The sequence below is a fragment of the Triturus cristatus genome, chromosome 1_1 (assembly GCF_964204655.1).
Source record: "Triturus cristatus chromosome 1_1, aTriCri1.1, whole genome shotgun sequence".
Taxonomy (NCBI): domain Eukaryota; kingdom Metazoa; phylum Chordata; class Amphibia; order Caudata; family Salamandridae; genus Triturus; species Triturus cristatus.
Genome location: NC_140579.1, coordinates 386,083,273 through 386,097,766, shown reverse-complemented (window position 1 = coordinate 386,097,766; position 14,494 = coordinate 386,083,273).

Sequence of the window (14,494 nt, the reverse complement as noted above, 5' to 3'; positions counted from 1 at the left end):
CGACAATTCTACAGACAATGCCTAGGGCATTTAGGATCGCTGGCCCCTTAAGAATCCACCCCAGGTTATGAGGAAGGGGACCCACGGGAGGCGCGTCCAGTGGAAATAGCTGCTATCGGGATCTCTATTATAGTCTACGGAGAATGTCGCGGTTGAAATTACACAGATTAAAGTAACTTCTTTTTTAAAAAAATTTTTATTGTATTTTATTTGGGAATCACAGTTGCAGAAACATAATACAGTAACCAAAAAAAACAAATTCAGTACATACAATATACAATATAATACTGGTATTTAAAGAAAGCACATTAAGACTTAGCTACATCCAATTTAGACTTATTTATATACAATTTATATTATCGTTTTTCCAATCCTCAATTGGTTTCCAAATTTCAGTACCACGTATTTTTGCTTTAATACCTTTACAGGCAAAGATCGCCATTTCCTGGTTACACATCCCTAAAAGCCTAGAGAGCCAGATCTGAAAATTAGGAGGGTCGATATCTTTCCAGCGGGCAGTAATTATTATTCTATAGACTGATGTACCGAGGAAAAGAGAAATTTCTTCTGCTTTAGTATGGTTGAGTGTGTTATCTTTACCCAAAATATATAATGTAGGTGATTCCGCTACAGGGTGCCCAAACACTTCCTGCCAAAAATCAGCAATCATTGTACGCAACGTCGTTAATTTATCACATTCATATAACATATGTATTAAATTAGCTGCTGTTCTACCACACCTTGGACAGTCTGATGTAGGCCTTTTCCCCCAGGAGTGAAGTTTGGCCGGAGTAAAATATAAGTCAAAGATGGTTTTATAAAGTTGAGCCTTCAAATTAGATGCCATAAACACCTGGGTCGATAAGGTCAGAGATGAATCAATATCAACATTAGGATTATTTAATTTCCGAGACCAGCCTACTTCGGTGGGTTCCAGATCATCTTGTCTGTTTTCTATTAATATATCATACAAGTTGCCAATCTTTGACTTAGATCTCAACATGCAGTCAATTAAAGCGATAGTATCCAAAGATATATCAGCGGCTTTGAGATTTAAAATTGAGTTAATTTGTATGAATTTAAATACACTATTCATTGGGATCGAAAATTTAGATTGCAATTGTTGAAATCTAGGCCCATGGGGGGTAAGTAAAAAATCTCCTATCGTTAATACTCCTAAATTTTCCCAGAGTCCAGAGATAGTGTCATACATATGAGGTGGTAATATTGATGAATGCCATAAGGAAATATATCTATTATATTTTGATATTTTCATGTATCTCATAATTTTTCTCCATAAAAACCAGGCGTTTTTTTATAACCTTAAATTTCACTTTCTTAAAGTAGGACGGTTCAGTCTGTTTAATTAACAAGCCATTGGCCCTTTCTCCAATAGATAATTCAAATATTGAGGGTATATAATTTGTCACTCCTTCATTTCCAGTTGGTCTAATCTCAAATAATGGCTTCATCTGTTGGAGAAGTGCAGCCCATAGGTATAAGCTCAAATCCGGAATTGCTAACCCTCCTCTAATAACGGGTAAGGAAAGTTTCCTGGTAGATCTCCTAATCTTCCCGTAGCCCAACATGAATTTACCCAGATGGGATTCGAAGCCCCTTAAGATTATGTCATCAACTAAAAGAGGGACCGCACGAAAAAGATAAAGAATCCGTGGCAGAATATTCATTTTAAGATAATTACCCCTTCCTATGATCGATAAATGTAGTACATCAATCCTTTTCAGATCTATCTTTACTTTCTGTAGCAATGGTTCGTAATTGATCTTAATTATCTCCTCTATTTTGGCGGTTATTCGAACTCCTAAATAAACAGCGGAATCGACCCTTCTAGAATCAGCAAAATTAACATTATTGGTACAAATAACCATTGTTTTATCCCTATTTAAGGAGTAGCCAGATATCTTACCAAATATTTGAGTGATATGTTCTATTGCAAGTATAGCCTCAGTTGGTTGTGGTGTCAATACTGCAACATCATCAGCATAAGCTAGTATTTTTGTATGATGTTGACCCATTATTACCGGTTTGATAGCTTCTGATTTTAGCAATTTCAAGATAAGAGGGTTTATATAGAGGGCAAAGAGGATAGGTGAGCATGGGCACCCCTGCCTAGTCCCGCGTGATATTTCAAAGAGTCCTGATTCTTGCCCCATTGCCACTACCCTTGCTCTAGGTAAAACATACATTGCCTTAATAGCTTTCATAAAGCATGGTCCAATATTTGTTTGTTCTAATATAGCCCACAAGAAAGCCCATGATACCCTATCGAAGGCTTTTTCGGCGTCTAGGAGGATCATTGATACCTGATCTCCCGTAGCATTCGCGGCATCGAACAGCGTAATAGCAAGGGTGTGATCTGTAGTACCTTTGTCCGAAATAAAGCCATGCTGCCACGGGGAGACCAAGCGTTCGACGACCCCCCTGAGCCGATTAGCCAGAATCTTAGAATAGAGTTTCGAATCTGAATTTATAAGGGAGATAGGTCGATACGAGGAGGGAAGATGGGCCGGTTTGTCTTTCTTTGGGAAGACTACTATGTTCGTTTCTTGCCAGGATCTAGGTGGAATTCCGCTTACCTGAGTCCCAATAAATAAATCGAGTAATAGAGGCATTATACTATTGCCCATAATTTTATAGAACTCAAGGGGTATTTTATCCGGCCCGGCTGCCTTTCCCGTTGCGAGTTCTGCTAGGGCAATTTCCAATTCAGTTTGCGTTATATCTTGGTCTAATTCAAGCCTCGTGATATTATCTATAGCTGGTCTAATTTCCTGCTCAGTTGCCCATCTAGATAAAATTTCTTTAATTGTGTGAAAATTCAAAGAATCCTCATTTTTATATAGTTTATCATAATAATTTTGGAAAGCTTCTAGAATCGATTCTGGCGTAGTGTATTCTTGGCCTTCTTGTTCGATACACGCGATAAAATTAATAGATTGACTCTGGCGAGTTCGAAGTGCCAGCTGCTTACCCACCCTCTCCCCTGTTTCATAAATCTTATTTCGGTGTGATTGGTATAGCTCAGCCTGCCTTTGGGTGAGTTTGGTATTAATCTCAGCTTTAAGTATCGCCATTTCCCTTACAGTTGGACCACCATCCATAGCTTGAGCAATAATCTTAATATGTTTCTCTTCTATTTCCGCTAATTTTCGTAGCTGTAAATCATTATAGCTGACCTCCTCTTTTTTCTGTCTGGCTACATAACTAAATGTCTCTCCCCGTATTGCAGCCTTGAAGCAGTCCCACACCATTCCTCTAGATGTGCTATACCGATTATCTTCAATAAATCTCTGCGCCCAGTTTTTCATATAAGCTACATAATCGTTGTTTACCAGTAGCTTCCTGTCAAAAGACCAAGTTGAGCGGGGTCTATAGATGTTATTTATATATAGAGTGAGTATAAGAGGGTAATGATCCGAAATAGTTTTTGGTAATTTACTAATTTGTGCAGTACTCGCATGGGTTTTTGATATCCAAATATAATCAATGCGAACATATTTCTGATGAGGATGAGAAAAATATGTATATCCAGGGTCTAACCCCTGCTTCAAATCCCATAAATCAACAAGGCCTAGGCTCTCTTTTAATTGGACGGCGGCATTAAATACCCTTGGCTTATAACCAGCATATATTAATTGATTTTGTGTTAATAATGTATTTTTTCCAGGGAAAGAAATGTTAAAGTCTCCACAAAAAATCAGCTCCTGAGGCCAGCTTGAGAGTTCAATCTCAAGGTCATTAAACATTGTGGGATCGTCGTAATTAGAAGCATAGATAGAGCATATTGTCATTCCACTTTTGAGTTCGACAATCGCCCATCTACCTAGAGGATCTGCCAATTTGCGTGTAGCCTCTCCCAAAAAGGTTCTTGCCAATATGGCGACCCCCCTTGTCCTTGTAGTTTGGCTAGTACAGACTAATAGGTTATACCCCGGAGCCTTTAATGCTTCTCGCTCTGCCCAGGGTATATGGGTCTCCTGGAGACAGATTATATCTAATGAGTTGGACCTTATTAACCCCCACATTTCATCCCTTTTTTTTCTGTTATTTAACCCCGCCACATTCCATGAACACAGTTTTATTTTCGCCATATTACATTGTAGTTGAGTTTCGAGCCAAGTCTACTTATCACAAAAATAAGAAAAGTCCTAACATCTTTAATTTTAATAGCCCTTTTTCTGTTTTTATTATCATATTTGCAACTGTGTCCACCCAATTTTTTTTTAATTTTTAGCTCCCTCCCCCCCCCCACTCAAAGTCCCACCCGCTAGCCCCCCACCCCTGCCCCACCTATGAGGCAGCCTGGGTTTTGACTCACCCAGTTGTGGATGGCCGTGTGGTCCGTGCGCCTGAGCTTGCCCCCTGCCTGATTCTGTAACAATATCTAGGTTGTCGTCCCTATATTAACTAATAGTAGATAATCAGCATATTCGTTTAGTTTGTTATTTCGATATTCATTGCCGAATATTTGAATCATATTATGTCATTTTTATGTTCATGTCATTTATATAAAGAGTTTATAGGTATCAACAGATAATTGTATCTTATCTATTGCATGATGCTCTTCCTTGTCACTTCAGTTATCATTGCTTTGCTTCAGTCTCTCTCCCAGATCCTTGAGGTATGCCTCCGCGTCGATTTCACTTACAAAAGTTCTCGTGGAGCCTTTGTAGATTACTTTTAGACGTGCCGGATTCTGTAGGAAGACGGTAGCTCCCAGTTTTTCCAAGGGAGTGAAAAGTTGGCGCATACGCCATCGTCTTTCCACAGTCGAATGTGCGAAATCCGGCCTTACAAAAAATTTAAAGCCCTTATATTCTCTTGTCGCCGTGGGTCTCGCCAGATCAAATAAAGTATCACGCAATAGATAATTTCCGAAATTAACCAAGAACGCCCTGGGATATTGCGATCGTTTATCTGAGCGTTTAGGTAGAAACAGAGGGAAGCGGTGTGCTCTACAAACTTCTCTGTCTATTTCCCAAGAGCTAAGCTCCGGGAATGCTGATTTTAACAAATTGCACATAAAGCCTCTTGGGTCGTTTCCCTCTGAGCCCTCTGGTATCCCAAGAAATCGAAGATTATTCCTTCTAGCTCGATTTTCTTGATCTTCCGATTTTATCATTAGGTCCTTAATTAAACCTTCATGTTCTTTAATCTGTTTTTGTAGTTTACCCACGTCTGATTCCAGATTTTCTGCCCGGGTTTCAACTGAGCACATTCTGTCAGAGATCTCCAAACATGTGCTGCCCACTTTGTTGATAGCACCTTCCAGCTTTTTGATGGCAATATGGTTCCTTTGACTATCTTTTTTAACATCGTGATGAAAAGTTTTTATTGAATTAAGAACTTCGCTAAGTAAGGGCTCTCTTTGTTTCGTCTTCTCCGAATCTTCCCGTATAGCTATAGAGTTCTCGAGTCTTTTGGATTCAGGATTTACTTTCCCGTGTAGGCTTTTTCGTGTTGATTTAGTTCTACCTATGATTTGTTCGGTAGTACTACCAGGATCTGTAGTTTCATCATAGTTTCATTTTGAATATCTTTTATGTCTATTCCTTTTTTTCTCTAATTTTTTTATTGTTGAAATGTCATGTATAGTGATATCTCTTTTCTCGAGATCTGTAGTAGAGGATCTTTTTCCGACTAGTTCATCTAAACTCAGCTCATCACTCGTATCGCTCTCCTCGCTTGATTCACTTGTGATGGATACTCCTGTTTCATATATCTCAGATTCAGATCCATCGGAGATTTCTCTTGTGACAGGTCCTTCATTCATTAGTTTTTTCGTTGAATATGCATCCATGTGGGGACCTGGGCTTAATTCTTTTCTCAGAGCGTCCCTCTCAGGATGGTCTTGAGTCTGTATTACATGGTTTGCACCTTGCTGATCCATTAGCGTCGGTTCTGTATCATTGAGAGAGCAAGTCTGAGATTTGACTTTGATCGCTGGACTAAATATGTTTGTAATTCTTGGTTGAGAGTCTGGTATATACCCGGAGGTTTTGGCTGCAATTTTTAAATTCTTAATCGTTTCTAATCTTTTTTTTTTTCTTTGCCAAGAGGTCAAGATTCTCATTACTCGTTTGTTCTATTTCCGTATTTTCTTCCTTTTCCGTCTCTTTTGCTTTTTCTCTTTCCAGAGCTTTTCTTTTTGACTTTTCTCTTTCTTTATGAAGTTTTTGTTCATACTCGAGGGCTCTATCTTTTCCTTCTTTATTACTGACTCTTGAGTTGATTTCTTTCCTTTCATCGTTGCTTTCCGTTGGCTTATAACCCCTGGTTTCGGGGCGTCTTAGCGATTCTTTTATTTTCGATGGTCCTTGTATATTGATTGTTTCCTTAGTATTTCCAGCGCCGCCATCTGGGCTCTCTGCTCTCTCTTGATTATTTTGTTTCCGGTGTTTCTCTTGGTCTACCAAGACCTGAATTTTAGTTTGAGCCTTTGTATGAATTAGGGTCTGATTGTGGATTTGATTTTGAGTAGCATCTTCCAGACCAAGGATCTCAGGAGTTAACAAAATAACTTTTCCGCTGTTAATATTTGCCTCTCCTTGTCCATCAGACTCTTCGTGAGTATCGTTTTCTGCATTTGATAAGTCAATCCGACTTGCCATTGCTGTTTTCAATTTATTCCCGGCCATCCTTGCTACTGATGAGCGGTACGAGATCTGTGCTACCTCTTCAGCCCTTTTATTTGTTTTACTCACTTTCCTCACTTTCCTTGTTGTCGCAGTTATTATAATTATCTGACAAAGATAGGATGAGGGGAGAGATCCGGGCGAGGAGCTAAATAAATTTGCCGTATTTGAGATATCTTGAGTGATTAATGTCTCTGACGTTGTCAGAATCTCTGGTTTAGGATAAATTGCTGTAGGGATAACCACTGGCAGTACTCTAGAATTAATAGGTCTAAGATAGGAATTGATGCCGGTACCTTTTGTGGCTCGTAGTGAGTACAGAGCAGTATTAGTTTTGTTTCTCCCAGATGGATTAGTTATTTCCGCTTTGCTTTCGACTACAAATTCGCTCGCGGTACCACTCACAGTTTTAGGAGAATCTCGGAGAAGTTGTAAGCATATACCTTCGTTATTTTTTTTCCCTTCTCCGCCTTTCCCCACCTTTATTTTGGTTATTTTGGTTAATTTGGTTATTTTAGTTTCACCAGCTGTGGTGAGATACATGGAGCTTGACAAAGCCGATTATTGCCGATTATTGCCGATTATTGCTCAACAATGCTCAACAATGCCGTAGATACCGTCAGAGTCAGTGTGTATTTTAGACGCGTCTGGAGAGTTCGCAGATGACGTATGAGGCAAAAACGGGCCGAACCAGCCCGCGAAGAGACCAGTGGAGACCAGGCTAAGGAGCGGGAACGCACAAGCCGGGAAGCGAACCGGGAGAACCGCAAGTCGATGCCGACCTGGACCTGGACCCGATAGAACAACAGACAGACAACGATACACACATAGGTAGATATCTTACGGTCTTATAGTCTTTCGCTTGTTGTCGAGTTTTCTCCCCCCTCGCTGATTTTCACGCTAAACCGCCGAACCACCAGAGTGCCTGCGTGTTATAGAGATGGAACGGAGCTATATGACTCGTTGACTTGCTAACTTGCTGGCTTGATGATTTAGTGATTTGGTGAATTGACGATTTGCTTGATTTGATCAGCAGGCCGGATCGTCCCCTTGTGTAAGTCGAGGTGAGATAGAGGACATAGATAGAGTTGAGTTGAGTTGACACTTTCAGCGGCTTTTCGGCTTTCTCGGGTAATAGCAAGCTACAGCAAGCTACAGCAAGGTACTGTTAGTGCTCTTCTGTTCTATTCCTCTGCTCCCATTAGCTCCTGTCAGCACGGAGAGCGCCGGTCCTTTTTTCTCTCCGTTCCATCTCCGTCTCCAGAGTACAGCCCGGTTATTCAGAAGACGCCCAGAAATCCAAAATTCTCTCACTCAGAAAGATTAGACACATCAAGTCATCTAGAGTCAACTAGCGTCCGGGTATTTTCGGGGGATTTCCCATAAGCTAAACAAGCCGCAGACGACAGCATACGACAGAAGAAATCGACATCAGGGCAGGAGCAGCAGCAGCGACCTCTCACAGCGACGCCATCTTGCCTCCTCCAGCCAGATTAAAGTAACTTCTAGCAGGAGTACAAAGTTACAACTTTAGACTTAAGCTTTTGAGGAGCCCACTACCACGAGAGTACCGAGGTACCACTGTTACCTGCCCCAGGGAAGCCGGGTGCATAGGTCGTTTTCGATGTCGGGTCACGGGCTGATTTCCTATAGGAAAATGTTCAAAAGTGCTGCTAGCCAAAAGCGTTGATGATGCCGTGAAGATCAAAGATGTGAAGATTGTAGAGAAGAACCTGAAAGCAGAGGGGACAGAGTCTGGGTCACAGCAAAGTGACCAGGAGGCTCAAAGCAAAGAGCCCTTCGATGTCGGGTGCTTCAGGTGGGAAGTGGTGTAGCTTGGATCTGCAGCCATGGGCTTTGGGAGACTTCAAGGAAGGCCAGCTTCTGGAGGGCAACTGTTCCATGTCGGATGAGGGTCGCTGCGGTGTTAGTGTCCGGATTGGATCCACTAAACCTTGGCAACCGCAACCCATGCAAGATAAACAAATCTGCTACAGTACAGACCCACGAGATCTGGGAGAGTTCTCCTTTGGGGAGACTGTAGAGCAGGCCTGGAGCAACCAGGGGAACTCTTGATTGTTGAAATAGACCTCCGCTAGGGCCCACAAGTCGAGAGACAAGGGACCGCAGGAGGCGGCAATTTGGAGTGCGTAAAAGGGCACCCACGGGCCACCGGAGGGGGCTAGGGCGCCGGTCTTTGGCACAATTGCTGTATAGTGGTTGGCTCGTAAACAGGCCAAAGCACAACTTCCCCACTGGTCAGGGTCATGTGCTACGCAAGAGGTGGCCGGTGTCCTGGGGTATTGGGGATCTCGACACCCACGCGGTCCACGGTGCCCAAACTCGTTGAGCACACTCACTGGCCTCTGGGATGCGCTAGAAACCCACCTCAAGGGTGCTGGAAGTCGTTGAAGTCCATAGGAGCAGCGAGGTTCCAACTGGGTCACTTGCAGTGTTTCAGGTGCCTGCCAAGCAGGGGGATAACTCCTTTATCCCAAGGGAGATTTCTTCTGTCAGCTCGGCAGCAGCAAGTTGAAGGTCAAGACTGTAAAGTTCAAGATTAATCTGAGGCTCTGGGGCCACGTTATTCTCCTTTATTCCCAAGATTAGGGGAGTGTCCAGAGTAGTGTCCACCAATGAGTGGTGAGGCGGGAAAGGGTGGCTACACCCTCTCCCCTTTGTGTGTTTCCCGCCTGGGCGAGGGGCACGATGCCCCATAACCGGTTCCAAGTGGTGTATGCAGAATGAGGGCTCTGCAGCTGCCTACGTGCAACTCTGAAAGGACATTTGGTGCACCCACCCTGTTCCAATCCACATTATCCTGTCTGGGGAGATGCTAGCACCTCCCAGCCACAGGAGCTCTATTGTCCAGCTGGCGAGGCTGGGGTTTTCCCCAGCAACAGCCAGCCAGAGTCGTGTGGGTGGCGGGTAGTAGCCATTTTGTACTACATGTGCACTTTTAAATTGGTGTCTCAATTCTGCCGCTTTTCCCATATCGCCCCTCTAGCAGGGGGGAATCGTACCCTAATGCCCATGGCTGGACTGGGGGTATGATTCCTACATGTTTGACACCAAACACGATATGGTTCTGTGTAGCCATTCTCAAGTTATCGCGTTATCACAATAGACTTATAATGCGGTTAAGAGTATATGGTATGACTACACTACAAACAACCCAGCAATGATTTTATGAAGGTTGCAGGGAGGTCCTACTCATGTAGGGGTCCCCCCCTCACACATACCTCAGCACCCTGCCTTGTAGGATTAGCAAGGCCTGCCATAGGGGTGACCCATGAGAGTATATGTGTTGTAATGGGGTGGGATATAGGCTACCTATATCCCTGTAAGGGGTGCTAGCACCACCTTACCCAGACTAAAGTAGTGGTCTGGTGGTGTCAGTTTATATGGCTGTCCCAGGGTGGCACAATAAGTGCTGCAGCCCTGGTAGGCCTACTGAGGGACCCATGAACTGGGTACCTAGGGTACCATCTACAAGGGACTGTCAGGGCACCCTCAGCATCCAATTGGTTAGTACCTAGGGTACTCACATCGTTTAACAGAGGAAGCAGATAGGCTGGGGTCCTGGATAGTAGGGCCACAGCCTGGCTAAAGTCATAAAAACAGTCAAAACATCAGCAAAAAGTTGGGGGCAACTATGCAGTCGATGCCACTCTCCTACAATCCCCTATTGTGATTCCTATCTAGCCATGGGAGGACCCTAAAAGACCCAACTACTTACACTTTATGCATGGAACGTGTTGTACCTGTCCTTGAACCGCAGCCTTCCTGGATGCTTACCAACTCAACCCTAGAGATGAATGAGACATAAAGCTCAGCAGAGCAGCTTTACTTTCAGGGGTCAAGAGTCTTTGCTGCCTTTGCCCAGCAGATAGGTACTGCAAGTCAGGCATCCTTCACTCACTTGGTTCTTCCCCGAAAGAGTTGAGTGAAATTAAAGTTGATTGGACATTTGGAGATGTGAGGTATCCCTAAGACTACATTAAAATGACACTGTCTTGCTTATTTGAGTTGTTAAAGCTCTGCATACTTTTGTAGAGAATAGACAGGACCAGAGACTGAATATATAGCCATCATCCTGGAAGGGTTAAGGGCAAATCCCTAAAACTATGGAGAAGGTCTATGCTACTCTTTTTTTCAGAGGAGGATGTAGACTGATGGGCTTAACTGTCCTTACTCGACTAGCGCTTGAGTTCTTGTGTGTCTGTGCTACAGTGAGGTGCTTAGCACTGCTTACAGCAACAAGCATCACAGACTACTTGAAGGTCCAGTCAATAATCGGAGTGAAATTTTAAGCAGCCTCTTCATTGAAGTACCGTAGAGCTGAGGCAGCTTATAACCCAGCAAGAGAGACCCCTCGATGTGTTACCCACATTGCTTAGGGTACATGTATGTCTGTATGATTATGGTATCTCTATAGCACAAACCTAGCAGAAAGGCAGCATGGCGCTATACAGGGCTAAAAAAAAGTATAGCGTCAGTGAGTTATAGAAGAGGTAACTGGATTGTGGGCAGTAATGCATCGTGATGTAGTGGTCTATAACGTGGTGAGTTTTCAACGCCTTTGTAACTTAGAGCTGTGTTGGGGTGGTCCTGATTGATATAGGGATGTTGTTCCATATCCTGGGTGCATAGGTGGAGAAGGCCTGCTGCCTGTTTTTTTCTTTATTTACACTTTTTAGTCTGCAGTCTGATGGCTTTCAGTTGGTGGTTTGCCAAGAATCACCAGAGATGGCAAACTTGTCTGCAAAATACGCAGAGGGCTTTGTAAATGATGCATGTGGTTTTGAAGATGGAATGGGCCATCAAGGGAAGTCAATGGAGTTTGATCAAGATGGTAGTGATGTGATCATTTTTCTTCTGAGTTTGGTTGAAGATTGCCACAGCTTGTCAGATGCCCTTATAAAGTGCAAGAGTAGAGTCTGGGCGGCCATGGAGCAGGCTATTACGGCCATTCAGATGTGTGAGTATAAGGACTTGACCTGCAGTTCTCTAGTCGCTTTCAGGAAGAAACAGTACCAGGCCACCATTGCCTTTTTTCACAATGTGCTCCTTGAAAGTGAGGTTGGTGTCCAGGGTGAATCAAAATGACTTTGCTGAGGTTCTGTAGCGATCCGAACCCGTGTGTTCGGTATCGTAGTACTGACACGATTTTGGTACCAGTGAACCGTAAATGATCCATTTAGTATGTGACAGTGTTTTCGCTGTGCTACGAGCATGGATTCACTGAGAAATAGGGCATTCTGTTGTAAATTCATGGCATCCATCTTAGATACGGCATCCATTTTGTTTCTTGCCCTCACATAGTCAATGGACAAGCAATGACCCTGGCTTAATCACCTTGTTAAGGACACGTAAGCTTTAGTCCAAGGAAGCTGATGCTGCGTGACTAGGCAGAAGCTACCTCCCTTGCCTGAGGCTAATCATGCTATACTGGTTCTTGTGTTCGTTGGCCTGATCACGATTAGGAGGCCGAAGACAGTAGCCATGCCCGTTTATGACCCACAAGCATCTCTTATCCTACTTATCAATCTTTCCCACCTGGCTCCGCTCCTCTCCTTCTGGGCTTTTACTATGGGGAGGATACCATTTTTATGATGGGGAGGATTGGTCGAAGAATGGAAAACTGACATGAAGACTTGATCGAACACTGGAATCTTACAAATAATTATCGTTTGGTATGTTTATTGTTTGTTTGGGATACCGGGCTAGGCATGAAAGATATTTTTGCAATGCTGCCTGAGGACACATTTGGTGTATTTAAGGAGCGACCCACGTTATACAATTCGAACAGTCTCCTAGATTCTGCCTTTGTGTGGTTCCTACGACATCTGTGTCCCTGCAGTAAATAAAACTTGGTCTCTCTGACGCCACCATCGAGAAGCCCGTGTCTCTGTTTATTTGTGCACCAAGGCAGGAAGGAACTCAGGGGTCTTTTGGGTGTTGTTTCCCTGACACCTCTGGACTCTAAAAAGTCCAGAACCTCAATTTGGTGCCCAAACGTGGGGCGACGTCAACCGGTACCGGTCCAAAGCCTGAAGATTTCGAGGAGCTTCGTGTGAAGATTCCGGAGGGGGGTACCCTGCTTCATCGATCCCTGTATGTTGTAAAAGTGGCCCGACGATCTCTTCCACGAGGGTTCCCGCTCCCAGACGGCTACAAAGGACCGCTGCCCTGACTGTCGCCCTGTCTTGGACCCGAGGTGCAGACCTTAGTACGGCGAGACGTAGGCGGGTTCTCCTTGGTGACGTCTTCGACATTTCAGTTAAGTATTAAGTGGGTCGCGCCCAGTTTGATTTTGGATTTGTAGATTATCATTGGTTGCTCTTGTTAAGATAATCTTTGGTTTGGTATTGGTTCATTTGGTAGGCCTAAGTTCTTTGCGCATTTTGGTTAGAATTTGTCTTTAGTTTGTAATGGCTAGCCGTAGTAATTGTTTCCTGTCCTGGTTGAGTTGCAACAGGGATTCCCGGTTGGAGGACTCGTGTCCGGTTCCTCCGATCGGAACTCCTACATATGAGCTCTATTGTAAACATGGTGTGGGTCCTATCACTTATAATGGAGTGTGGATCCGTTACACCAGGAAAGATGGTGTCCTTAGTTGGCCACCACATGGTAGCTTTGAAACAAAAATTCTAGACAATCTAGAAGTGAAGTTGTTTAAAAAGAAAGCCCGGCCGGCAATGTTCGATTCTTTTCGCTTTTGGCGTAAAGAAGCTAGACAGAGAGAAATTAGAAAAATGAAGAAGGAACAGAAAGAGAAAGGGTTGACTTTAATGCAGTCTGCTAGGCAGTTGCATGTCAACGAAACTGAAAAAGCAATAGAGGTAGCAAATAGAGAACATAATTTGGCGATTGACAAGTGCTACCCTGCCTTGCCATCGTGTCCTGCTAAGCCAATAGAGGACTGTGAAAAGGATCCCCTGTTGTCTTACCTATTGAGATCACCTCCACCGTATGCACAGGGTATTACAGCACCACAGTTACCACCGGTTGTGCAACCGGCTGCTGGTCAGCCTGGAATAGTTGTTCCTTTTCCTTTGATTCAAGCTCCTATTCTTCCTGTGGTTAATGTTCCTTCGGCACCCCCTCTACCTGGGTTGCCTATTCTGCCTTTGCCTGACGTTTCGCAAACTGCTTTACCTACTACTTCTACCCTTACAATTTCATCTGCTCCAGCTTCCTTGTCCCCGAACTCTGTAAACATTCTGACTCCGCTTTCTGTTCGTCGGAAAATAACCGACTCTGTAACTAATATCTTAACTCCTCTCTACAGGTCTTTAATTAAGACACCCGTTTCTGACTCTACACAGAGACGTAGTCAGCTTCCTGGTCCCCAGGAACGAGGAATATTAGATTCAACAGCTCTTAGGTGGATGTCGAAAGCTGCGAAGTATGATGCACAAAGAGTGTTGGATACATTTATGCAATGGAATGAACCAACTCAGCGTTATGTCTTTGACGTGATGTGTTCCCTTTGCGTGAGGAATGGGATGATGATGACTTAGATTCCGTTCCCGCTGACTTGATACATATTCAGAGAAGGTTCGCTACGGGAATGGTAATAGGTTCGGAAGTAAAGGAAGCGATAGGACTGATTCTAGCATACAGGTCTGATTCTCCTCTTCGAGCACAAAGGGACTCTGATGGTTCTCCGATTACTAGGAAGAAACGAGGTCAGTATCCGATGAGGGAAGTTCCGCCGATATGGCGTGATGCAGTTCAAGCTGATGCGGCTAATAATATTTTAGCTGCTCCAGCACATTTCCATAGAGTATGGATACACATCCCTTGGAAGCGGGCCGAGGTATTAGCAGTAA